The sequence below is a fragment of the Mobula birostris genome, chromosome 14 (genome assembly GCF_030028105.1).
Source record: "Mobula birostris isolate sMobBir1 chromosome 14, sMobBir1.hap1, whole genome shotgun sequence".
NCBI classification, from domain to species: domain Eukaryota; kingdom Metazoa; phylum Chordata; class Chondrichthyes; order Myliobatiformes; family Myliobatidae; genus Mobula; species Mobula birostris.
In genome coordinates, this window is record NC_092383.1 from 66,570,046 (window position 1) to 66,597,501 (window position 27,456).

Here is a 27,456-nt window from a genome sequence, read left to right on the forward strand (position 1 = left end):
GGGTAGTTAACATGGCTTTGTGAGGCTTCAGACTGAAACTCAATTGGGTATTAAGAGACTTTCCAGTCTGCTGACAGAACAATTAAACTGGAAATACCCTTTGTGTCCAGCCTGGATTTTGCAATGGCAATGATGAAAACTAACAATATTCACCATCAGTGAAAACTTATGGCAACCAGGATATCTAGGCTTCCAAACATGCTGTCAAAATGACTATGCAGGCTTTGCTCCAAGTAGACGCAGCTCGACCAGTGAGCGTCAGCTTCTATCAATTGGCCAGCACACATGAAATCAATTTAGAGCAAGTCTGTGGGAGTGCAAGGAATGTTTTCCCATCACAGAAGACAATAATGGAAGATTTAAAGTAGCATGTTGACTTAAAAATAAATTCCTAAAAAAACCTTTTCCCGTGGCAAACTAATTCAAAAAGAATTAACATTTCTGATCTAAAATTATTTACAACAGCTTACTAATTTAAAAAATTAAGGGCTGCTGGGTTTACATCATTCAAAGTGATTTGAAAGTTTCTAAATGCTTTCAAAGTTTTAAATTACTCTTCCTGCCAAACAATTCAAGCCAAATTAGGGTGGGTCTATCCAAGCTTATTGAATAGGTTTTTCCTCTTTTTGTGGGCAAAGCTGGAGTTGATCCATACCATGTGATGTAATTTGAAGATGACTTGAAATGAAGTTGAAGAGCTTGCCACAGAAAAATCTCCCAACATTTTGTCAAGTCTACTGCCCGTGGAGTGCATATCTCCACAGCTATACAGCAAGATAAACAACTTGTCAAAAATCACCTGAGATGGAAGCTTTCTTCAGAGTTCTTAAATAAGATCTCTTACTTGTGAAACTGCAGAAAGCTAGGTAAAATACATATTAAATTTAATACAGAATCATTGTGTGCTTGAAGATACAAATACTGTCGATTATTCTCACAATCAGTGTCAACCAAAGTAATACATATATACAACACTCATAACTTCGGTTCGGTTCGGCTTGGTTTGGTTTGGTTCGTATCCCGCAACCTGCCTATGGGTTGTAGGGATGCTTTTGCGTGTCTTGAGCTGGCATGGCTTGGTAGCGCCCATACCTCTCCATGCCGGACAACAGCTGATGTCCTCCAACTCGGTGGCTCGCGCTGGTCTTGAACACACGGCCATTGCAGTTCTTTGGGGGACTCACCCACCCTGGCCAGAGACCTCGTCGACAAGGTTCTTCACCCAGTGGTGCCGCGTTAACACCACCTGCTCACGTCGTTTAGCCCCCAGCTGGAACGGTGTATGGCGGTGTGCCACTAGGAGAGATGAGAGATTTAGGAGATGGATGAGGACCAGTGATGCCAGTCCATCCTACTCAATAGAGTGCAGATGTCAGACATCAAAGGTACTGCCTCTATCCAGAGCCCCCACAGCCCACTCCATAATTATACTGTGTAAACAAGAATAAACTTGTGACGCAACAATAACTTAACAATGATAAATGATAAACATAATAATTTATTTAAAATAAATCTACTAAATACTTACCATTATTAATAAAAACTTAATACTCACATATTGCTGTTCCACGTGCTTCAAATCAAATCAAGATGAACCCGCACAGGAAATGATACAGAAAACAACTTACACACAGAAAGTGATGCTGATAGAAAATGACCTGCACCTCTAGAGTCCAGAAGACCAAGTCCACATCAGAAAGATCACAGAGGGTTAGTATATTGTTATTACTTAAGTTCCTTCCAACCCTGCAATGCTGTACATGTGCAAAGAAGATAGATGGTGTTAATTGTCAGTTACACCCATTATTGCTATCAGTACAAATAAAGAGATCAGCACATTCTTGGCGAAAGTGATACACACATTTTCCAGGCAGTAAGAATTCTCATTTGCCAAGTTCTTATGCAAACATACAAATGGAATTTTTAAGCATTTTTAATTTTGTTAACTACTGAACTATGTTGAAGGAGTCATACCCACCTCATAATGGAAATATTATTGAGCAATACAAGTTCTCCCCTTTGGCTATTTTGAAAGGAAAACAAAGGAGAACAAGATAATATGAGTGTGTGATGCCACCAAACTGCCACTATTCCAGCAAAAGATAAGCAGACTCTACAATTATACTGGTGGACTATGTGACAAGCTCAACGATTGGTGATTCAAGATTCAAGATGATTTAATATCATTTCCTGTACACAAGATTAAAGGAGAATGAAATAATTGTTGCTCTGGATCTGATGCAGCACAAAATAAACACAATAAGATAAAGAACACAATAACTAAAAAAACACAATAAATATATATTTAAATACATAAGATAGCTTATATACATAGATTGATTGTATGTCCATAAAGTGACTCTAGACACACGAGTGTCAGTACATAAGGAGACTCTGACAGGAAATGATAATTAGTGGTGGTGGGGTGGGTTAGTGGGTGGAGACGTTAGTCAGCTTCACTGTTGTGGAAAGTAGCCATTTTTGCGCCTGGTGGTCCTGGCGTGGATGCTGTGTGGACTTCTCCCTGCTGGGGAGTCCATGAACAAACAGTCCATGAACAGGTAGTTGGGATCCTTAATGATGTTACTGGCCTTTTTCTGACACCTTTCTATATATATGTCCTTGATGGCTGGTAGGCCTGTGCCAGTGATCCATCCGGCAGTTTTGACTACCTGTTGTAGAGCCTTCCTGTCTGCCACAATGCAGATCCCATACCGAGCAATGATGCAGCATCTGAAAAAGCTCCCGACTGTTCATCTGTATAAGGACATGAGCATTGCTCTGTATAGTCTAGCTCTCGTCACCCTCCTCAGAAAGTAGGGTGGTAGATGAGCTTTCCTGATTGTGTAGGATATGTTCTGGGACCATGAGAGGTTGTGCGAAATGTGGACTCCCAGGAGGTTGAGACTGCTTGCTGCCAATGTCAAGAGGGGTGTGAGTGGTACGAGTTCTCCTGAAGTCGATAACCATCTCCTTTGTCTTGTTGACTTTGAGGAAGTGGTTTTTTGCCAGGCACCAGGCCTAGAGCTCTTCCACGTCCTCTTTGTAGACCGTCTCGATATTGTTAGTGATGAACATCAGTGCTGTTGCGTCATCAGCAAATTTGACAATGGGATTACTTGGGTGTTTGGCTGTGTGGTCGTGTGCCAGCCAGAGTGTACAGCAATGGGCTCAGCACACAGCCCTGAATGGGACCCAGGCTGAAGATGATGAAGAGAGAGGAGCAGTTGTGCATTCTGACTATCTGAGGACCTGACTATCTTGGTTAGGAAGTCTAACTCTCTGTTGCACAGTGGTGTATTTAGACTGAGAAGTAGGAGTTTGTTCACCAAGGTCTATGGGACAATAGTGTTGAATGCTGAACTGAAATCTAGAAACAGCATTCTGACAAGTGTCACACACTAAATGCTGGAGGAACTGATGAAGGGTCTCAGTCCAAAATGTCGACTGTTTACTTTTTTCATAGATGTTGCCTGGCCTGCTGAGATCCTCCAGCATTTTGTGTGCATTGCTTGGATTTCCAGCATCTGCAAAATTTCTCGGCGTTGCTCTGACAAGTGTCCTTGCTTCTAATCCTTGTTGTGATTTTACTTCAACAACCCTTCCCAAATAAGCAATACAATTTTCTTCACGATAACATGCAAACCCAATCAAGTGAGAGTTCATCCACGCAAATCTAGCCTCATCAGCGTTCCTTTACGACAGCTAATTTTGAACATGAATGACAAGCCTGCTGATCAACATAGATACACTGATAAGCCCCAGAGGTGTCATCTGAATCAAATAATTGAGTATCTCATTTTAAAAAAGCAAACCCAAAGACACGCTGCTGCCTGTAAGGAGTTTGTACGCTCTTCCCAAGACCGAATGGGTTTCTTCTGGGTGCTCTAGTTTTCTCTCACAGTCCAAAGATGTACCAGCTGGTATGTTAATTGGTCATTGTAAATCGTCCTGTGAATAGGCTAGGGTTAAATCTGGGGTTGCTGAGCAACGCAGCTTGAAGGACCAGAAGGGCCTATTCTATGCTGTATCTCAATAAATCAATAACTGAATAAATAAATAAATAACAATATTAAATCATACGCTCCAGAGTCAATGTGAGTAGAAAATTATGAACTATCCCATATATGGGCAAGCCTATAGCAGAGTGGTAAGCAGCTAGAGTAATATCCATCTTGACCGTGCTCAGAAGTAAAGCCACAGATTGGTTCTCTAATCTTTCCACCAGCCCCTCCCCTCAGCAGCTTCCCACTTAATTCCTTCCACTACTTCAACCTTTCACAGAGTGATCAAAGGTAGGAAGCAATTGATATGCAGGTCTAAGGCTTAAACAGATGGTACATTAAATCAAACATCTCTTAATCAGAGCAAAAGGTCTTATTCTGGACAAATGTAAAACTACTAAAAGAATCTAACATATTTTAACTGTTCCTTGCTAATATTGAAATAATCTAGACTCTCACCGAGGAATGAAGTCAAACAGTTCCCAAGAAACTGCCCGAAGCAGAAACAAATTACACCCTGTTTCACACAAGAATGTTTTAATTTAGCCCATGTTGCAACTTAACAATATCCTTAAAAGAACAGGTGCATTGAAACATCTCAATCTCTTGATTGCCTACAGGTAATGTCACAACATGTTAGACAGTATTGAATTATTCATATTTACAAAATGGCTAATCACATTGGATTTGAAATATCTTAAAGTTATTGTTTCTGTGCCACTTTTGTGGTCATCTATGCAAATGAAACAGTCAATCCTGCAACACCCAGATCCACAAAAAAGCTGTCAGAGGCATGAATGCCTAGATTAACTCTTCATTTAGTTTGGGCTAGTCATTAAGGGATCATGATGGGCTGGAACACAGATAATTCCTGGAATAGCAAATGATCCTTTGCATACAGACATATAAGGCTTTCAGTTGAAGCTTCACTTGAAAGGTTACAGATACACTTCTCCTCTTAATTATCTACTTTGAGGTGGATTTTCAGTAGAGGAAATTAAATGCTTATTTATTATTTTTCTTTTGTATTTGCAGGGTTTATTGTCTTTTGTATACTGGTTGTCCATACTGTTGGGTGTGGTCTTTCATTGATTGGATTTACTGAGTATGCCCACAAGCAAATGCTGACATATTGTATATGTACTTTGAACTTCGAAAAAGAATTAAAAGACCAGCAGTTTAAATAAAGCACAAAGGGTGTATCACATTTCACTTTTAGTTCCACTATAAGTTTAGTCCACCAATGGGGTTGTATGGGAATCTCTCTTTGACACATTTTATGTGATATGTATTAAGAAAACTAGGCCTGTATTAGAAAATCAGGTATAAATTGTGGAGGGCTATTTCAAGAGCCAAGAACCAATTCCAAGAGAGGTTAGAGGTGACATCAACTCTGGGTAGGGTTTGCAGGCAAGGAAAACCCAACATCATGAATGGCAGCAATGACTCACTACCAATGCCTTTTATGCTCACTTTGAAAGGGAGAATAAAACCACAGTTATGAAGTTCTCAGCAGCACTTGATGACCCTGTGATCTCTGTCTTGGAGGCTGACGACAGGCTATCTTTCAAGAGGATGAACCTTCACAAGGCAGCAGGGCCCCATGATGTACCTGGTAAGGTTCTGAAAATCTGTGCCAACCAACTGGCAGAGGTATTCAAGGATATTTTGAATCTCTCACTGCTATAGCCACCTGCTTCAAAAGGGCAACAATTATACCAGTGCTGAAGAAGAGCAGCGTGAGCTGCCTTGACGACTAATGTCCAGTAGCACTCATATCTAGTGTGATGAAGTGCTTTGAGTGGTTGGTCATGGCTGGAATCAACACCTGTCTCAGGAAGGTCCTAGACCCAATGCAATTTACCTATTACCACAATAGGTCTACTGCAGATGCAATCTCAATGGCTCTCCATGTGGCCTTAGATAACCTGGACAATTCAAACACCTATGTCAGGATGCTGTTTATTGACTATAGCTCAGCACTTAACACCATCATTCCTACAGTCCTGATCAAAATGCTACAGAACCTGGGCCGCTGTACCTCCATCTGAAACTGGATCCTTCAGTTCCTAACCGGAAGTCCACAATCTGAGTGGATCAGAAATAACATCTCCACCTCGCTGATAGTGAACACTGGCGCACCACAGGAAAGTGTGCTTAGCCCATGCCTCTACTTTCTGAACACCCATGACTGTGTGGTTAGGCAGAGCTCAAATGTTATCTATAAATTTACTGATGATATAACCATTGTTGGCAGAATTTCAGAAGGTGACAAAAGGGTGTACAAGAGTGAGATATACCAGTTAGTTGAGTGGTGTCACAACAGCCACCTTGCACTCAACGTCAGCAAGACCAAAGAGCTGATTGTGAAACTTCAGGAAGGGTAGGCCAAGAGAACAGAAACCAATCCTCTTAGAGAGATCAGAAGCAGAGAGAGTGAGCAATTTCAAGTTCCTGGGTGTCAGTATCTCTGGATGCAGCTATAAAGAAGGCAAGACAGTGGCTATATTTCATTATGAGTTTGAGGAGATTTGGTTTGTTAACTTAAACACTTCTACAAAAGTACCATGGAGAGAATCCTGCCTGGCTTCATCACCTTTTGGTATTGAGGGGCTACTACACAAGGTCAAAGTAGGTTGCAGAAACTTGTAAAATTAGTCAGCTCCATCATGGGTACCAGCCTCCATAGTACCCAAGACACCTTCAAGGAGCGGTGCCTTGGGAAGGTGGTGTCTATCATTAAGGATCCCCCTCCATCCAGGACATTTTCTCTTTTCATTGTTACTGTCAGGAAGGAGGTACAGAAGCCTGAAGGCACAGACTCAGCGACTCAGGAATAGCTTCTTCCCCTCTGCCATCCGATTCCTAAATGGACATTGAATCCATGAACACTCCCTCACTATTTTTTTATTTCTGTGTTTTTTGCACTATTTATTTTAGGTTAGCTATTTAATAGATGTATATATACTTAATGTAACTCAGTTTTTTTCTCTATATTTATTTATCATGTATTTCATTGTACTGCTGCCGTAAAGTTAATGAACATATGCCAGTGATATTAAACCTGATTCTGATTCTAATTTCTACTATTTTCCACCTATCCCAATAGTTATACCTTCAGTAAAAAAGGTTGCTGTCAAGTATCTCTGAGAAGTACAATAGTGGCAAGACTATCCTGACTATATCCCTTTTCACCCTATCTCCTGTAAAAATGTTATTCCCTTTTCCCAGTCCTTTCACCTCTGACGCATCTGTTCCTAGGATGCAGCTTTTCTTTGGACATCAGAGATATTCCCTCATTCAAAGAACGGGGTTTCCCTTCCTCCATTACTGATGCAGCCCTCACCTGCATTTCCTCCATTTCTCAAACATCTTCCCTCTGCCTTAACAGTGATGGAGCTCCTCTTGTCCGTTACCTACCACACCATCAAACTCTGCATCCAACACATCATCCTCTGCAATTTCCGCCATCTCCAAAGGGATCTTATCACTAAATATATCTTCACCCCCACTGCCTTCCAGCCCCCCCCCGCCGCTTTCCACAGGGATTGCTCCCTCCGTGATTCCCTTGTCCATCCCCATCAATCTCTCTCCTGGCGCTATCCTAGGCAAGCAGCCCAAGTGGTACACCTGCCTATACACCTCCTCCCTCACCTCCATTCATGGCCCCAAACATTCCTTCCAAATGAGGCAACACTTCACCTGCAGTCTCCTCTACATGGGTGAGACCCATTGTAAATTTGGGAACCGCTTTGTCAGGCACCTCCATTCCACCTTCCAAAAGCCGAACTTCCTGGTGGCCGAACATTTTAATTTGGGTTCCCATTCTTATTCCAAGATGAGGCTACCCTCAGGGTGGAGGAGCAACACCTTATATTACATCTGGGTAGCCTCCAATCTGCTGGCATGAATATCAATTTTACCTTTTGGTAATTTTCCCCTCCCCCACCTCTTTTTCAATTCCCCAATCTGACCTTTTACCTCTTCTTACCTGCCTATCACTTCCCCCTGGAATTCCCCCCCCCCCCACCTTCCCTTTCTCCCTATGGTCTATTCTTCTAGCAAATTACTTCTTCTCCAGCCCATTACCTTTCCCACCTACCTGTCTTCACCTATCAGCTTCTAGTTATCCTCTTTCCTTTTTTATTCTGGCATCCTTCAGCTTCTTTTTTAATACTGATGTAGGGCCTCAGCTTGAAATGTTGACTGTTTTTTTTCATCGATGATGCCTGACTGTGTTCCTCCATCAATTTGTGTGTGTTGCTTTGGATTTCTAGCATCTTCAGACGTTCTTGTGTGTATCTTATGCACCGTTATGAGCTGCTGCATGTCTTTTGTCTGGGAATTGAGCCAGAGTATTAAGTTTTAATTCAGTTCTATTCAAAATATTGGTTGTCTATGTACCCATGGATGTCACAATGTGAATGATACACTGCTTAACAGTTCCTCTTTTCATAGCTCTGGGTCCATACTTGCTGGAGTTTAGAAGAATAGGGGTGGGGCGATTTCAATGAAGCTTACTGTATATTGAAAGGCCTGGATAGCGTGGACGTGGAGAGGATGTTTCCAGTAGTGCAAGAGTCTTGAACCAGAGGGCATAGCTTCAGAACAGAAGGATGTCCCTTTAGAACAGAAAACAGGAGGAACTTCTTTAACCAGATGTTGAATGGTGGAGTAGACTTGATTGGCCAAATAGACTACTTTGTTTCCTATATCTTATGGTCTTGTGATCTATTTCTGATCTTTCAATTGTTCCTGAATGTTTCACTCCACCCACATGCCCCAACCAAAATGTTCTGCAAACATTTAGAATTCAGCTTTACCAAAAGAACAATAATCACATGACAATGATACTGCCCCTTGCAAAAACTAATGGACTGCCAATGCATGTAACTGCATTACTTTGGTGTGCTGATATGGATAATTTGCACAACATCCGCTGTGAGGAAAGTAACTTCTTGCAATTTCCCATTTCAGGATTCATTTTTCTTTACATGACAAAGATTTCAACATCTTTTTAACCCAGTCAGAATCCTGGCAATACAGAGTCTGTAATGCTTAACTACTAACGATGACTGTATAATTTAGCATTCTGTATTACAACAGTGACTAAATTTGAAAATGTTCATTGGCTGCTGAGCATTTTGAGACACCCTGAGAACATAAAAGACCCATTATGATCATTGTGATTTTACAAATAAATCACTTTAATCAACAAATAGATTGAAAGAACTAGTGCTCAGTAATGTGTTAAATTAAAAATGCTGGTCCCTGCTGTAATGCATACTAGAAATTTGTCTCATTCATGTATGTGCTTCAATCATTTTAACCACAGGTTAAGAGGAGCATCTGGTAAGACTTGCCAAGCATGTGGTAAGTTCACTCATGTGGACACATATTGCTTAGAAATTCATCCTTGGTCAACAATATAGGATGTGCATTACGTAACATCGGTGCATTACATGCTGCCTTTTGAACTCATTCCTTTGAAAGGAACACTAAGCAGGGATGAATTTTCGGGTAAATACTTGTACTCATTAACTCCAGTACTGTCTGTCCAACTTGCATTCGCTTACTTATATAATAATACTTCTGTCAGTGGGATAGCTTGATTTAATTAACTTACTCATCACATGTTCTCAATGCTTTCAGAAATGACTGCTAGCAGCTTGGATTTTTATTTCATCCTGTTTACAGCTGCAAAGGAAAACATTCCACAGCATCCACTTTGAACATACGGGATCCAGAAATTCCACGGGTGTGAGCTACTTACCACTAGACTGGCAGATTACTAATTTTTCATAATCCCTGGGAAAATGCAAATTAAAACCTAGAATATGGAACCGTAACAGCATAGGAACAAGCCATGTGTGCAACTTACCATGATACCAATCTATACTAATTAGATCTGCCTACACATGGCCTGTAGCCTTCTATCCCCTGCTTATTCACATTTTAAATGCCTCTTAATTCTTGCTGCTGTATCTGTGTCTACCAGTTCCCCTGGCACCACATTCTAGCTGCCTACCATTCTCTGTGCAAGTTTCACAAATTTTCTTTTAAAATTTCTCCCTCCCAAATTAAATCTATGTCCTCTGGGTACTTGACATTTCCATCCTGGGTACAAGGCTCTAACTATCTACTCTATCCTTACGTACTTACTTGGGGCCTTAGCTCCGAGTGGAGCATAGGCCATCGATGATCTCCCATCTCCATCGTCTTAAATCGATGGTATGGTTGGAGTTCATCAACACTTTTGCAATCCGTTGCATCTGCTGCACAGGGGACTGGCCTATACAGCTTCACCAGAGCCCTGTTGGCTGACCTTACCTGTGTCCACCTCTCATGACAGGGATGTAGGATTTGACATTGAGATGCACTCTTTCTTTCAATCTGCTAGTATTCTCCCAAGACTCAATAAGTTTTGAAAATCTGCAGCCAAAGTCTTTACTCTCTCTGAGGCTACTTACGTTAAAACCCTTGAATGCAACCATAGTGTCCTGGTGACTCTTCTGCCTTCCAGCCCATTAATTTTTCCAATACCTTGTCACTCATGATAGGGTTTGTTAGAAGGTCTTCCATGATGCTTGAAAGCAATCCATCTTTGGGATATTTCCAGGGTCCTCCATTGATAAATAAAGCAGAACAACTTGGAACTTATTTGGTATTGATTTCTTCTCAATTCTGATAAAAACTTATCAATGATGAACAATCTAACATATCTTAATTCTGTTTCTCTCTTCACAAATGTTGTGTGACTGCTGGAAGTAGCTACTAATGTGGCCACTGAGTACATGTAATGATCATTGTTTATTCCCAAGATCACGTGAGCCATGAACACATTGTTAGAACCGCAGAGGCTCCTTAGTGTTGCAGGTACACAAGCAAACCAACACCATTTAGAGACTAAGCGGGGGTGGGGGTGGGGGTGGTTTGACCCTGTATGATGTGCTTTCCATTTCAATCCAATAACAAGGCTCCAAGTCAAAGAATATGTTCACATTTTACTTAAGAGTCCAGCAAAACTAACAAACTCGAAGCGATAAAAGACTAGAGAAACTAAAATTAGCAATATAACTAGTGCGCCCGCGGCCACTCCAGTGATGAATATTTGTTATTTGTCAAGTAGGATGCCGTGCACAATTCTGATTTGATGGAGGCAGACGTGAGAGCATGGAAGAACATCTGGTGAAATTTCTGAAATGCCTGTTTTGCTGCCGCTGCTACTGTGTGATCTGAAATCTCTGGAGGGGAAGGGCCCGAATCCTCGGCTTTGTTTGTTGCTCGGCTGTCGGGGCGGCATTGAAGCGCTCAGCAGAGATGGTGTTCAGTACTCAGTGTTGGAGGGCTGGTCGGAGGCTCAAAGTTTTTGGACGGACTCAGAGTCAGACTGTGGTCGGGTGCTTCCAGGATGCTGCATTGGCAAGTTTGCGGCACTGGATGCTCATGGCAGGGAGAGTGTCTCCCTTCTACCGTCTGCGTGAGATGTTGGGGTTATCGGGACTTTGAGACTTTTTTTTACCGTGCCCATGGTCTGCTTTTAGCAAATTACGGTATTGTTTTGCACTGTTGTAACTATATGTTATAATTATATGGTTTTTGTCAGTTTTAGTCTTGGTTTGACCTGTGTTTCTTGTGATATCATTCTGGAGGAACATTGTATCATTTTTTAATGCATGCATTTCTAAATGACAATAAACGAGGACTGAGTGTCCTCATAATCTAATCTAATCTAACAAAATAAACAGATTTAGTGAATTAAACACCCTTAAACTTTCTTCAACTTAATTAAGCATAATTAAGCTAACATAAACGGACTTAGGTGTGTTTAAGCAAAGTTAAGTGATTTTAAAAGTGGTCAAGGAAAGAGATAACACCCGGATCACTCCCTAGCTCTATTAACTTCAAAGACAAAGCATGAATATGTAGCTAAATTCTTCGCTGCTGCCACACCCTCACCCGCATGACTGACTACCACAATATACATGTAACACAAAATACAATGCAGACAGAAAATAGACACATGGCTCCTACACTTAGGATAGAGTCCTAGGATTCATCTTCCATCAGTGACCTTCCCTCTTCATCGTAAGGTTGGAATATACACCGATAATTGTACAACATTCAAATTCGGTCACATCCTCAGGCAGTAAAATTGGGACAACATTTAGGTATGGGCTGACAAATTGAAAGAAATATTCATTCACACAAGTGTGAGGCAGTGACCATCTTCAAAATGAATCATCTCCCCTTGGCTTTCAATAGACTTATCACAATTTAATCTCCTACCACTGATATCCTAGAAATGACTAGGAAATTAATTGATGGGAATGTAAGCATTTTTGCTGTAAGAGAGGATCAGGTATCCTTCAGCAAGTGACTTTTTTATTGGTTTCTGTTGTTTTTTTTTTGTTTTGTGGCTGCCTGTAAGAAGACAAATCTCAAGGTTGTATAAAGTATGCATACATTCATACAAATGTACTTTAAGCTTTGAACTTTTAAACTTTTTATACTTTGACTTCTCAAAATCTTTCCATCATCTGCAAGGCACAAGGCAGGAGAATGATGATTCTTCTATTACCTGGGTAACTGAAGCTCCAATAAGTTGCCAAAGTCAATGTGCACCAAAGCATAACAATCTGTTTATTTTTCAACAAATTCTCTACCAACTACCTTCCTTTTCTCACTTTCCCACTGGAGAGCAGGCCCTAAGCCTACACATTCTCTGGAGATAAGGGCAAAGGGCATAGGGTCATAAGACTCTGGAAGTTCCCCTCCAAGTCACTAAATATCCGTTGCCAGTGATATCAACATCAAATAAGTTGATTTTTTAAAATGTGATGCAAAATGCATGATTTGTGAAAATTGGATATTAGTTGAGTATTAAAAGCAGATGAAAGAGCGAATGTTCTCTGAGGAAAAGGAAAATATATTCTTAGTGTTATAAGTTTGTGTTTTGTATTAGAACGTAATAAAACAGAAGACAGTGACTTTCTTTAGCAGAGATTGGTAGTGAGAGGGAATGATAAAGCAGAAAGCAGAAAATTGAGCAAGATTTGCACCTCAGTCAGATTCCATAATGCCTGTACTTCATAACTTTTTGATTAGTAATATTTCTGATAAATTTTCCACATATTAGAAAGAGCTTAAGTTTTAAAATTAAAGAAATGACAAAGAATCTCAGTCTCTAATTTAAATATAGTTCTAATTAGAACAGTGGTAGTTTGCACCTAAATTTATAAATAAATGTATGATATATTACTTAGTAGCTAAATTTGGTTTTACAAATTACAGGAATCACTGACAAAGGGATACCAGATTACTGGAAATCAATGTATTAATAGGCCAATTTTAAAGAAAAATAATCTTAAAAGGAATGTTTGAATTGGAGTGGCCAGTTATTTTAGATTTGTGAAAATTCATTCCATTTGATATCAAACTTTTTGAGCTCCTTTATGGACAGAACAGTTCATAATCAGGCTTTGACCACAATTACTCTTTGGATATGAGGGTGTTGATAGAAAATTTTATTCCCTTATTCACAAAAGAAGGAAAGATATGGTTTGCAAATGTAAGCCAGTTTAATTACAGTGGTGGAAAGTAGTTTTTAAAACATTGATCTGGGATAATAGTCATCTGCAGGAACATGGAATAAATAGGAGAAACCAGCCTGGATTTGTTCATAGCGAATTGCATATATTGACTACAGCTGCACCTTCAATACTATAACCCCATGCAAACTCATCTCCAAACCCCTAACCTGGGACTCAGTACCATCTTTTGCAACTGGATCCTTGACTTCCTGACCAATTGACCACAATCAGTAAGGATAGACAGCAACATCTCCTCCTCAATTCTTCTACCGGGCTCCATCCTCAGCCCCCTACTCTTTTCCCTGTACATTCTTGACTGCATGGCCAGAGTCTATCCTAACTCCATCTAGAAGTTTGCAGATGATATCATAACAGTGGGCCTTTTCTCAAATAATGTTGAGTTGCATTACAGGAAGGACATAAAGAGCCTAGTGATATGGCATCATGAAAGCAACCTTTTCCTCAATGTCAGCAAAACAAAAGAGCTGGTTGTTGACTTCAGAAAGGAGGGAGTGCACATGCTTTTATCTACATCAACAGTGCTAAAATTGAAAGGTCTAAAAGCTTTAAATTCCTAAGTATGAACATCACCAATAACTTGTCCTGGTCAAACCACCTGATGCCATAGCCAAGCAAGTTCTCTCTGGAGGCTAAGGAAGTTTGGCCTGTCCCCTTTGACCTGCACTAATTAAAGGACTGCTTCCTATTGTGAAAGATTACTGCTACAAGGATCCATTAAAGGGATTGGGACTGTTTTCATAGAGGAAGAGAAGACTGAGGAAAATTATGGACGTGTACAAAATGACGATGTGTCTAGACAGAGAGGAATTGAAAACTAGAGGTCATAGTTTTAAAATGTTAAGGAAGATTGATTTGAGAAGGATTTATTTTTATTTAGTATGTGGCTGGGATCCAGAAGGCATTGCTTGCAGATGTGGTGGTGACATGCCTCACTGTGGCCTTCAAGGGGGAACTGGATAAATAGATGAAGGAGAAAAATTAGCAAGACTAGAGAGAAAGGACCAGTGGCTGGAACCAGAGAGTTCACTCTGTTAGAAAGCCTGTGAAGAAATTATAGGCCAAATAGTCTTTAGTAGTATATCCATTCTGTGATTCTACCATTCTATGAGCTCAGATGTTAAGTTGCAACATTTTATTTACTTTAAATAAATAGATGTGATATACAATACAAACCTTCTGCTGATGTGACTGAATGGAAGTGGCTGCAAGGATACTGAAACTTTAACTGAAATATTTTGAAACAGGCTATATTCCAGGATACCAGAAGATTGGAAGACAGCCAATATATCACAATCTCCTTCGTTCAAAAAGTCTTAAAGACAGAAGTTGGGGAACAATGTTAACATCCATTTAACATAAAGAAATTACTAATCAAAGAGAAAATATGTAATAACTTAATAAAGCAGAGTGTTGTAAAACCTAGTCAAAACATTTTAAATTGATTTATTATTGTCTCTTGTACCTGGATAAAGTGAAAATCATTATTTTGCGTTCCATCCATACACATCATTTCATTACATCAGTACACTGTGGTGGTACAAGGGAAAATCAAAACCAGAATGAGAATAAAGTATCACAGTTACAGAGAGAGTGCAGAGCAAGCAGACAATAAGGTGCAAGGTCATGACAAAATATACTGTGAGGTCAAGAGATCATCTTACTGTACAAGAGGTCTCCTTAATAACACTGGACCTGAATACTTCTGGCTGTAATTTATGGATTTTGGGCTGCTAATTACGAAATTTCCCTATCACATGCTTTTTTAAAAAAATTGCCTATATTTGTTACTTCAATTCATAATTCAAGTCAGAATAACATGCCAAGACTAAGGAAAGCATTTTGGTTGGTCCTCAGATCAAACAGGTCATCAATGACAGGCAATTTGAAGAACTCCAATGGGACCAGAGAAAATCGCGTGGAAGGCATTGAAGGATGTTGTGGAAAACTTTCTTGGCGACTATGGAGCACCAAACTACGTGTAGCTGGCTGACAACACGCTTCAAGCACACAGAACCATGAGGTGCAACATGTCACTAAAGATTTATTTCCTGCATACCCATTTTGACTTCTTCCCTTCAAATCTTGGCACTGTCATTGAGAAGCACGGTGAAAGGCTTTACCAGGACATTGCGGTCATGGAGAAACGGTATCGGGGCAACTGGAATCCATCAATACTGGCTGATTATTGTTGGATACTTAAGGGAGAAGCCTCAGTCACTGAGTACAAATGAAAATCATCAACAAAACATTTTTAGCTTAGATTAGATTAGATTATGAGGACATGCAGTCCTCTTTTATTGTCATTTAGTAATGCATGCATTAAGAAATGATACAATATTCCTCCGGTGTGATATCACAAAAACACAGGACAGACCAAGACTGAAAAACTGACAAAAACCACATAATTATAACATATAGTTACGACAGTGCAACAATACCATAACTTGATGAAGAAGAGGCCATGAGCACAGTAAGAAAGTTCAAAGTCTCTCGTAAGTCCCACATCTCACGCAGACATGAGAAGGAAGAAAACTCTCCCTGCCATGCCCAACAACAGTCCGACTCTGAGTCGTCCGAAAACTTCAAACTCCGACCAGCCCTCCGACACCGAGTACTGAGCACCATCTCTGCCGAACACTTCGGCCCCAGCCTCGGTCTCCAGCAACAGGCAAAGCCGAAGATTTTGGGGCCTTCCCTCCGAAGATTCTCGATCGCACAGTAGCAGCGGCAGCAAACTGGGCATTTCAGAAATTTCTCTAGATGTTTCTCCGTGCTTCTCACGGCTGTCTCCGTCAAATCAGAATTGTGCACGGCATCCTACTTACAAATACAATATCATTTCACCGAAGAGCTGCGTGCGCTGCGTCGCGCCATCTTCTCCTCCCGTTTAGTTGAACTATTGCAAAGCATCAGCACCATTATGCAATTAAATGTATTATATTCAATAAAAGTTAATTTCTTGTTTCTCCAATTTCCTATGTGATGCAGGCAATCTGAAATTATATTTATGTTCAGCGTCAAGTGGTCCATCATAAACAAACAAAAATTCTGAGGAAGCAACGCTTTCAAAAAACTGCTGTCCAGTGTAATCTAATAGTTTATGAAAGGAAAATTATGTTTGACAAATTTTCTTAAATTCTTTGAGGATGTGATGAAGAAGTCATAAGTTCAAAGTTCAAAGTAAATTTATTATTAAAGTACACACATGGCTGGTGGCGTAGTGGCATCAGTGCTGGACTTCGTAGTGAAGGCTCCTGAGTTCGAATCCAGCCAGCTCCCTTGCATGCTTTCCATCCGTGCTGGGTTGAGCGTTGAGCTAGCAACTCGGCCTCATAAAAATAAAAAAGCCTGCTCAAAAAACGCCATCATGACAGCATCCCAATGACCCCACTCAGAGTTAAGGACTTTCTTCTTCACATGCAGGTCACCACAAACAACCCAGAGAGTCTTTTTCCTGTGGGCATACTCAGCAAATCTATAGAACAGTAACTGTAAACAGAAAGCAATCTAGAGAGTATGCATAGATTTCTAAAAGAAAATTTAAAAGGTGCCTTATAAGAATCTTGCGCATAAATTAAGAGCCCAAAGTATTGGCAGAAGCGTATTAACATGGACTGAACACTGGCTGTTTGATAGAAAACAAATAGTTGATAGAAAGGAGTCCTTTACAGTTTGGAAGGATATAAATGTGAAATACCTCAGGGACTGGTTGTTGACTCATTCATTTTTTACATTAATAACCTTAAGAGGGATGTACGTGGAAGGTTTCCAAGTTTACCAGTGATACAAGTATAGGTGGAAGGGTATGGTTTGATAAGGATAAGGTGATTCTGCAGTGGGATATGAATAGCTTGAGGGAATGGGTAACAGAGCTGGCAAACGGAGGTTACCGTGAGAATAATGAGACCATGCACCTTGGGAGAGGAATTAAGTGCAGAGAGATTGTGAATGAATGGAGTTCAGGGGGATCTCGATTTTTGTTTAGTATATGAATCACAAAAAAATGTTAAAAGGCAGGTCCAAAATGTAGTTAAGGAGACAAATGCCATACTGGCATATTTTTTCAAAGTGGTTGAAATTCAAGAATAGGGAGGTTTTGCACAGGTTGTTAGTGAGGCCACACTTTGAATACTGTGCAGTTTATTCACTTTCTATAAAAGGAAAGATATAATAGCAATGAAGGCAGTACAACAGAGATTCACCAGGTTAATTCCTGAGATGAAAAGGCTGTTCTATCAAGAGAGGTAAGACAGCTTGGGGTTATGTACCTCGGAGTTTAGAATATGAGGTGTGACTTAATTGAACCATACAAGTCGACTGATAATCTTAACCATGTAGATATTGAGTTGTTTTCACTAGCAGGATTTATAGGGAACATACAGTAGCGACAAAATAAGGGCCAATCATTTCAAACCAAGGTATAGATAAATTTCTTCTCCTGGATAGTACTGAGTCTGGAATTCTTTGCCACTGGTGAAAGCCAGATTATTAGATTTGTTGGCTTGTTGCCAGGGACCAGAGGGAAGAAATTAATTATGTATCTTATTATTTATTAATTTATTCATGGTAATGTTACCTTATGTGTTGTGTGTGTGAGTTATATGTACTACGCCGTGCACCTTGGTCTGGAGAAACGTTGTTTTGTTTGGCAATATACATGTAAAGGGTTGAATGACAATAAACTGAACTTAAACATGAACCTGAAATACAGAATACCTGGAAATATTCTGCATGGTATGTGGATGGTTAAAAGAAGAAATTACAAAATGGCTCAACATTACAAGTGTCTGGATATTAGGAAACTGCTCTTAGTAGAGGACAAAGAACTACAGGAGGTAGATTTAAGGTGACTGGCAAAAGAACTTAAGCTGGTAGGTGATTTTTGCATAGTGTGCGATTAGCGTCTCATACGCAATGTCTGACAGGGTAGTGGAGTCTGTCTATCAAAGCTTTCCATTGCAAATTGGATTAAAATTGAAAGATAAAATTGCAGGTTCAGGGCTACATAAAATGGGGGAAAGATCTACTGATATATTCTTACAGAGAACTGATTTAAAAGGTTGTATAACCTCCTTTTGTTCTATAATTCCATGACAAAACACAGCTCTAACTCACCATTATCCTTACAACCATGTAACCATATAACAATTACAGCACGGAAACAGGCCATCTCTCCCTTCTAGTCCGTGCCAAACTGTTAATCTCACCTAGTCCCACCGACCTGCACTCAGCCCATAACCCCCCATTCCCTTCCTGTCCATATATCTATCCAATTTAACTTTAAACGACAACATCGAACCTGCCTCAACCACTTCTGCTGGAAGCTCGTTCCACACAGCCACCACTCTCTGAGTAAAGACGTTCCCCCTCATGTTACCCCTAAACTTTTGCCCTTTAATTCTCAACTCATGTCTCTTGTTGGAATCTCCCCCATTCTCAATGGAAAAAGTCTATCCACGTTAACTCTATCTATCCCTCTCATAATTTTAAACACCTCTATCAAGTCCCCCCTCAACCTTCTACGCTCCAAAGAATAAAGACCAAACTTGTTCAACCTTTCTCTGCAACTTAGGAGATGAAACCCAGGCAACATTGTAGTAAACCTCCTCTGTACACTCGCAATTTTATTGACATCTTTCCTATAATTTGGTGACCAGAACTGTACACAATACTCCAAATTTGGCCTTACCAATGCCTTATACAATTTCAACATTACATCCTAACTCCTATACTCAATGCCCTGATTAATAAAGGCCAGCATACCAAAAGCTTTCTTCACCACCCTATCCACATGAGATCCCACCTTCAGGGAACTATGCACCATTATTCCTAGATCCCTCTGTTCTACTGCATTCTTCAATGCCCTACCATTTACCATGTATGTCCTATTTTGATTAGTCCTACCAAAATGTAGCACCTCATATTTTTCAGCATTAAACTCCATCTGTCATCTTTCAGCCCACTCTTCTAACTGGCCTAAATCTCTCTGCAAGCTTTGAAAACCTACTTCATTATCTACAACTCCACCTGTCTTAGTATCATCTGCATACTTAATGTGAAAAAGACTAAGGAGCTGGTGGTAGACCTGAGGAGAGCTAAGGTACCGGTGACCCCTGTTTCCATCCAGGGGGTCAGTGTGGACATGGTGGTGGATTACAAATACCTGGGGATATGAATTGACAATAAACTGGACTGGTCAAAGAGCACTGAGGCTGTCTATAAGAAGGGTCAGAGCTGTCTCTATTTCCTGAGGAGACTGACTTCCTTTAACATCTGCCAGACGATGCTGAGGATGTTCTACGAGTCTGTGGTGGCCAGTGCTATCATGTTTGCTGTTATGTGCTGGGGCAGCAGACACCAACAGAATCAACAAACTCATTCGTAAGGCCACTGATGTTGTGGGGATGGAACTGCACTCTCTCATGGTGGTGTCTGAAAAGAGGATGCTGTCTAAGTTGCATGCCATCTTGGTCGATGTTTCCCATCCACTACATAATGTACTGGGTGGGCACAGGAGTACATTCAGCCAGAGACTCATTCCACGAGATGCAACACAGAACGTCATAGGAAGTCATTCCTGCCTGTGGCCATCAAACTTTACAACTCCTCCCTTGGAGGCTCAGACACCCTGAGCCAACAGGCTGGTCCTGGACTTATTTCGTAACTTACTGGCATAATTTACATATTACTATTTAACTATTATGGTTCTATTACTATTTATTATTTATGGTGCAACTGTAACAAAAACCCATTTCCCCCGGGATCAATAAAGTATGACTATGACTATGACTATATTTACTAATCCAATTTACCACCCCATCATTTTAAGAGAGACTGCCTGAGTGACGTCAGCTGCCGGCTTTCTTGGCTCCTGTTTGATTCTTACTGAGAGACAGAGGGGAGCGGAACTATTTGACTCTGCAGCTTGTTTTGATTTAAGCAAGGACTCTCACTCTCACACAGTCAGTCGCAGTCGGAGTCAGACAACGGAAGGAAGCCAGTGACTAAAGGGTCACTGGTTGGAACTTTCCTTTACTTTATACTTTATTGGCGCCAAACAATTGATACTAGAACGTACAATCATCACAGCGATATTTGATTCTGCACTTCCCACTCCCTGGACTACAGTGCCCACAACGTTCGAGTGCCCACAAGGGTGGGTTGAGCATCGACCCAGCATATCGATAAGTGGCTATCACGTTGTGTGATTAGGGCAACCTTGTGGAATCTACCTATGTGTTAACCCTTGCTTGGCTGGTAGTTCCCTTTAAAGACGGTACCCCTGTGATAAGCTACTATTGGTGATCATTCGTAAGTGGATTTGAAACGACGATGGATAAAACCTATGGCGATTGTTATCCTGTTTTACCACCGTGGAACCTGTAGAATATGACATAAATGCCTTCTCTTGACATTCAGCTTGGATTACAAATCTCTCTCTCACATCCTTTAATCTGTGGATGAACTGAACCTTCATACCATACCATCTCAGGATTTTAAGCCTGGTACCCTACGCCCCCCCCCCCCCCAAGCTCAATAGTTTGGGAGCTACATTTACACATATATATACTCATAATACTGTTAACTTCTGACTATACTCGATTAAGTTGCTATATTAAGTAGATACTAATAAAGATAGTGGTTTTAACATCAAAACCAGACTCCAGGTATGGTCAATTGCTGCTAATTTTAAACCATTACGGGTACGTAACACCAGTAATTTCTAAGGTAGGGATATGTTCGGCACAACTTTGTGGCCTGAAAGGCCTGTATTGTGCTGTAGGTTTTATGTTTCTATGTTTCTCTGGCATTTCTTATACTCAAGCACCTCACTTGATCCAAATTATCTATCTTGATATGCACAACCTCCTTTTCACCAGAGTCTCAATATCTCTTCATAACCATCAGCCTTGTCTTTAATCTTAATAGTACACAAATTCTTCACTCCCAATGTTTCATTTTTAAAACATTGTGGATTTCAGGAAGTGGTGGTTGGCAGAGCACCCATACTGGTCCTCATTGAGGGCTCAGTGGTGAAAAGGGGAAGCAGACTCAAGTTGATTGCCATCAACATCTCAGACAATCTATCCCAGTGAGGATGAAGTGTTTGGCAGGAGCAGGAGCAGCACAACGCGCAGGTGTCCAACCTGGTGAGACGAAGGAGGGGCCAGGCCCGGAGTCACCCCATAGTGCCCAGAACCTCCAAGTGTTGCAAACACTAATCCCTCAAACATGAAGTCTAACAGGAGGCTGATCAAATGGCCTGCAGCTAACATGACTTCACTGTGGAAGCAGTTTGATGATGATGTTAACCAAATTTTGGAGGCAACGGCGAAGGGAGGGGTTGATAGGAAGCTGCAAGCCATGACAACAATTATTGTTAGTATCACAGCTGAACGGTTCGGAGAAGAGAAGGAAGGCTCCAAAACATCTTACTCGAAGAGCCAAAGAGCATTGAGGATCCACAACATCAGGCAGGAGATGAAAGCGCTGAAGTCCCAATACAAGGAGGCAGGAGAAGAGGAGCGCATTGGCTTGGCCCAGCTGATGTGCATACTACGAAAAAAGATCAGGGTCCTCGGCCAGGCAGAGTGGCATCGGAGGCGGCGTCGTGAAAGGGCCTGAAAACGTGCTGCCTTTATCGCCAACCCCTTCAAGTTCACCAAGGAGTTGCCGGGGGAGAAGCGCAGTGGGAAACTGGCCTGTTCACAGGAAGACATAGATCAACATCTGAAGAAGATATATAATGATCCTGAAAGAGAGCAGGAGTTGGGAGAGTGCGACATCCTAATAGACCCACCTGAACTGGATGTGCAGTTCGACATGTCAGAGCTGCAACTAAAGGAAGTCAGAGAGGTCGTCCGCAAAGCAAGGACAAGCTCGGCTCCAGGACCAAGCAACACCTCGTACAAAGTGTACAAGAACTGCCCCAAACTCCTGCTGCGTCTGTGGAATATCCTGAGAATCTTCTGGAGAAGGGGGAAGATCCCAGAACGGTGGAGAGTGGCTGAAGGGATGTGGATCCCGAAGAAGGAAAATGCCACCCAGATAGATCAGTTTCACATTATCTCCCTGCTGTGTGTCGAGGCGAAGATCTTCTTCAGTGCAGTTTCCAACTGGTTGTGCACCTACCTAGCAAAGAACACCTATATTGATACATCAGTCCAGAAGGGTGGCATTTCAGGGATGCCAGGCTGTCTGGAGCACATCGGTGTGGTGACACAGCTCATCAGGGAGGCCAGAGAGAACAAGAGCAACCTGTCAGTGTTGTGGCTCGACCTGGCAAATGAATATGGCTCCATTCTGCACAAGCTGGTGCAGCTCACACTGACCAAATATCACGTCCCCAGCAGAATCAGAGATCTTATCGCTGATTATTACAGCAACTTCAGGAGTATGGTCTCTTCAGGAGCAATGACATCAACCTGGCACAAGGTGGAGATCAGCATCATCACAGGGTGCACTATCTCAGTGACACTGTTCTCCATAGCCATGAACATGCTCACTAAGTCTGCTGAACCAGAGTCCAGAGGCCCAGAATGAATTCTGCTCAACGGCAACCACCTATCAGGGCATTCATGGATGACCTCACAGTCACCACAGAATCAGTCCCAGGCTGCCGGAGGATTCCACAAGGGCTCGAAAAGCTGGTGGAGTGGGCCTGGATGCGTTTCAAACCTGCCAAGTCAAGATCGATGGTGCTGAGGAAAGGGAAGCTGGGGAACAAGTTTCGGTTCAGCATCGCAGGCACAGCCATCCCAACCATCACAGAAAAGCCAGTCAAGAGCTTAGGCAAAGTTTCTGACAGCTCTTTAAGGGACACAACATCCATTCAGGCAACCTGCACCGAGTTGGATGGCTGGCTGAAATCTGTGGACAAGTCTGGCCTACTTGGGAAGTTTAAAGCCTGGGTGTATCAGCATGGCATTCTTCCCACAATCCTGTGGCCCCTCCTCGTCTATGCAGTTCCGATCTTGACAGTTGAAACCTTAGAGAGGAGGGTTAGCAACCACCTCAGGAGATGGCTGGGGCTGCCAAAGAGCCTGAGCAGCATCGCACTCTATGGACACCACAACAAACTGCAACTGCCCTTCAAATCCTTGGAGGAAGAATTCAAGGTAACAAGAGCCAGAGAAGTGCTACAGTATAGGGACTCAAGTGACCCGTAGGTGGCTAGAGCAGGGATCCAAGTAAGTACTGGCAGGAAGTGGAGGGCAGAGGAAGCTGTTCAGGAGGCAGAGGCGAGACTGCGTCACAGGAGGCTGGTGGGAGTGGTCACACAAGGCCGAGCTGGGCTAGGATCCTTTCCAACTCCCCAAATGAACACCAGAGGGAAGGAAAGGTGTCGTCTAGTTCAGGAGGAGGTGAGAGCAGTAGTGGAGGAGATGAGAGCCTGCAAGGCGGTGGGAATGAAGCCACAGGGAGCTTAGACAAAATGGGAGAATGCGGTTGAGAGGAAAGTGACCTGGGCTGATCCTTGGAAAGCCGAACCACACCGCATCCAATTTCTCATCCAGGCAGCGTATGATGTGCTTCCAAGCCCATCAAACCTGCACACATGGGGCAAGGCAGAGTCATCTGCGTATCCACTGTGCTCCAAGCGAGAAACCCTGGAGCACATTCTCAGCGGCTGTGCAAGGGCACTTGGTGAGGGACGGTGCAGGTGGAGGCATGATCAGGTCCTGAAGACCATCGCTGAAGCCACCAGCGCAGGAGTTGAGTGGGCGAAGCAGTCCCGACCCTCCAAGCAGACCATTGCCTTTGTCAGAGCTGGGGAGCAGCCAATACCTGCCAAAAGAACATCTGCAGGCATTCTGACCTCTGCAAGGGACTGGCAGCTGTTGGTGGACCTCGAAGGGCAGCTGAAGTTCCCCAACCATATCGCAGCCACCACCCTGCGACCAGACATTGTCCTAGTGTCTGAGTCTACTAAGCAAGTGGTGCTGCTGGAGCTGACAGTCCCATGGGAAGATAGCTTGGAGGAGGCCTTTGAAAGGAAGCTCTCCAAGTACGCAGAACTGGTCAGCAACTGTCAGCAGGCTGGATGGAGAGCGAGGTGTCTCCCAGTGGAGGCTGGTTGTAGGGGATTCGTAGCCCGTTCTTTAGTTAGAGCCTTCAGCATTTTGGGCATCGAGGGAGAGAGGAAGAGGAGAGCCATCCACAGTACCACCGATGCGGCAGAGAGGGCCTCAAGATGGCTGTGGCTCAAAAGAGGGGAGCCATGGAGTCATAAGTAGCTAGCCATCTGGACACAAGCTGGGGTCTGATCAGTCCTGGCTGGGTCACCTGGAGGAGGTTGTATGATGTTGAAAGACCCGAAACACCCGATGATTCCAGGAACATCACTGAAGATGTGTCCAGAAGCATCAATATGTATGTACACAGCCAGACAAAACACGTTGACGCAATCACACGGAAGACATTCCAGCAGCCCTACTTTTTCAAAGATTCAAGATTCAAAAAACTTTATTGTCATTCTAACCGTACATCAGCTCTGCAGGGCAGAATGAGACAGCGTTTCTCAGGAGCAGTGCAATCATGGTAGAAACTTTGTTAGAATTCTTCACTCTTCTAATTTGCTAAGCAATGTGTATAACTTATAATACTGAAACGTCAGAAAGTTTGTCAAACTAGTCATTTTAATTGTGATAAAATCTCCAAAAAAACTTTGAATTTCTAGTTTGAATGTATGAGAGCAAGTCACACAATAAAACAATTGATTCTAGTCATTATCCCATCTGCAATACATGTTTACCTTCCAAGAATATAATAATGTTCTCGTAGGGTTTGCAGGCTTGTGTGCCTCAGTTGGCCAGAGTCCGGGCTGTAGTAAGGTTACCCATGCCAAACAGGGCAAAGGGTAGAGACTAGACTAAGAGTGGTCCACTGGTCCTCCAGGGTCAAGGGTTCTACTCAGGGCTAACCCTGACTGGTAAAACAAAATTGTTATGGAAACATCAATGAAGATTCCTTTTATGTCTGTGTGAGATGGTATTCCTGAGTCTCCTCCCAGGACTTGCATGGCTGACAGTAGTGAAAACTGAGGGGAAACTACTGGCACTATGAAGGAAGCCCTGAACACCACCAAGACCAAGACTCTGAACTACAACTGGGGCGCAATGGAGAAGATGGCCAAGGACAGACAGAGATGGAGTACCTTCATTGCTGCCCTAAACATCAATGACATAATGGGCAGTGAGTAATACATGCTTACACAATGCTCTAAAAATGTTGTCGTATCTCAAGCATTTAACATAAAGGGGGCAGCACCATAGCATAGCATTTAGCGTAACTCTATCACAGCACTAGTCACCTGGGTTCAATTCTGCCACTGTCTCTAAGGAGCCCGTACGTTCACCCCATGATGCCGTGAATCTCTTCCAGGTTCTCAGATTTCCTCACACATTCCAAAGGACCACTGATCACATGGGTATAATTATGCAGTGCTAGCTTGTTGGGCTAGAAGAGTCTGTTACCAAGCTGTGTCACTGTATGAGCTGAACAAATTCCTTCAGAACCTTCATGCCATCCTTGATCTTCAGATGAACTTTAAATACCATATCTAGATCAACAGTATTTCATCTCCATCATACTGCTCAGCCCTCCCCTTCTTCATGTCATCTGGTAATGAAGCTGTTAGTGACGTCTTGTTTACCTCAAACCCTGACAATTCCAATGCATTCCTGGTCAATATCATATCTTCCATGTATTTTAGGTCATCCAAATACCCTCACCCACCATGGGCATTGTTATTTAGTCTGATTGGATTTGCATGTATGATTTTCTGGTTAAAGAACACATCAATTTAATATTTTTGCCCTCAATTTCATACTCCTATGGGCTTTTCTCCCTTGCTTCATAATCTCCTGAGCAACACACACAGAATGCTGGAGGAACTCAGCAGGTCAGGCAGCATCTATGGAAATGAATAAACGGCTGACATTTCAGACCGCGGCCTTTCTTCAGGACTGGAAAGGAAGGCCGGAGATGCCAGAATAAAAATAATTTTATTCATGCTCCATGTCCTGAAGGAGGTCTCGGCCCAAAATGTCGACTGTTGATTCATTTCCATAGATGCTGTCAGGCCTGCAGATTTCCTCCAGGATTTTGTGTGGGATGCTTCGGATTTCCAGCATCTGCAGATTTTGTTGTGTTCATAATCTCCTGCAGCTACAACTCTGACTTCCTCTGCTCCCCTCACCTCATCCTCCTCACCTGGCCCCATCTCTCTGTAAGATGATTTCTCAGGTTTCAGTTCTGATGAAAAGTCAGTGACCCTGTTTTCCTCACACCACCGAGTCGCCGGATCTGTCGAGTATCTCCATTGTTTTCTGTTTTTTTATTTCTGCATTCCTCCATTGCTAGCATCTCTTACATCCACAATTTAACTGATTCACCTCTGGTAGCCGTGTTTTCAAATGCTGATATACTAACTTCCGAAACTGCTAAATTAGGAATCAGAAACAGACTTACTATCACACATCATAAAATTTGTTGTATGGCAGCTGCAGTACAGAGCAATACATAAAAAATTACTGCAGGTTACAATAAAAATATGAAAATAACCCAATTTCAGGGCTACCTCTCCTTGCTTTTTAAAATCTCTCATCAAAACCCATCTGCTATCCCACTATTATTTCCTCATGTAGCTCAATCAAGACTTTAATATTCTCCTGTAAAGTGCCTTATTTTTGCTCTTGATATTAGAAGTGGGGTGACATGTGATGAAAGAGTCTCTCAACTCCAGTAAAGAAGAAGCAATGGTTCAGGGAAAAAAAAGGAAGGCATTTCAAATTTTATTTTAATTTGTATATCTTTAAAATGCAACACTGAGTTAC

The 27,456-nt window shown here is 42.0% G+C and overlaps 1 protein-coding gene across 3 annotated transcripts in view; it reads right to left on the bottom strand.

Moving 5' to 3' along the window:
- Nucleotides 1–2,057, bottom strand: part of LOC140209954 (protein FAM107B-like) — a 112,883-nt gene extending 110,826 nt beyond the window's left edge. The window contains exons 1-3 of one of the 3 annotated variants that reach the window (XM_072278642.1): nucleotides 1,979–2,057; nucleotides 1,629–1,754; nucleotides 1,093–1,296 (exon numbers count right to left, since the gene is read on the bottom strand). The gene's annotated coding sequence lies outside the window, so the exon portion shown is untranslated. Of the gene's footprint in view, nucleotides 1–1,092; nucleotides 1,297–1,555; nucleotides 1,755–1,978 lie in introns of all 3 variants that reach the window. The other 2 variants (XM_072278641.1, XM_072278644.1) reach the window with 2 other exon arrangements.
- Between the last annotated feature and the right edge of the window lie 25,399 nt (nucleotides 2,058–27,456).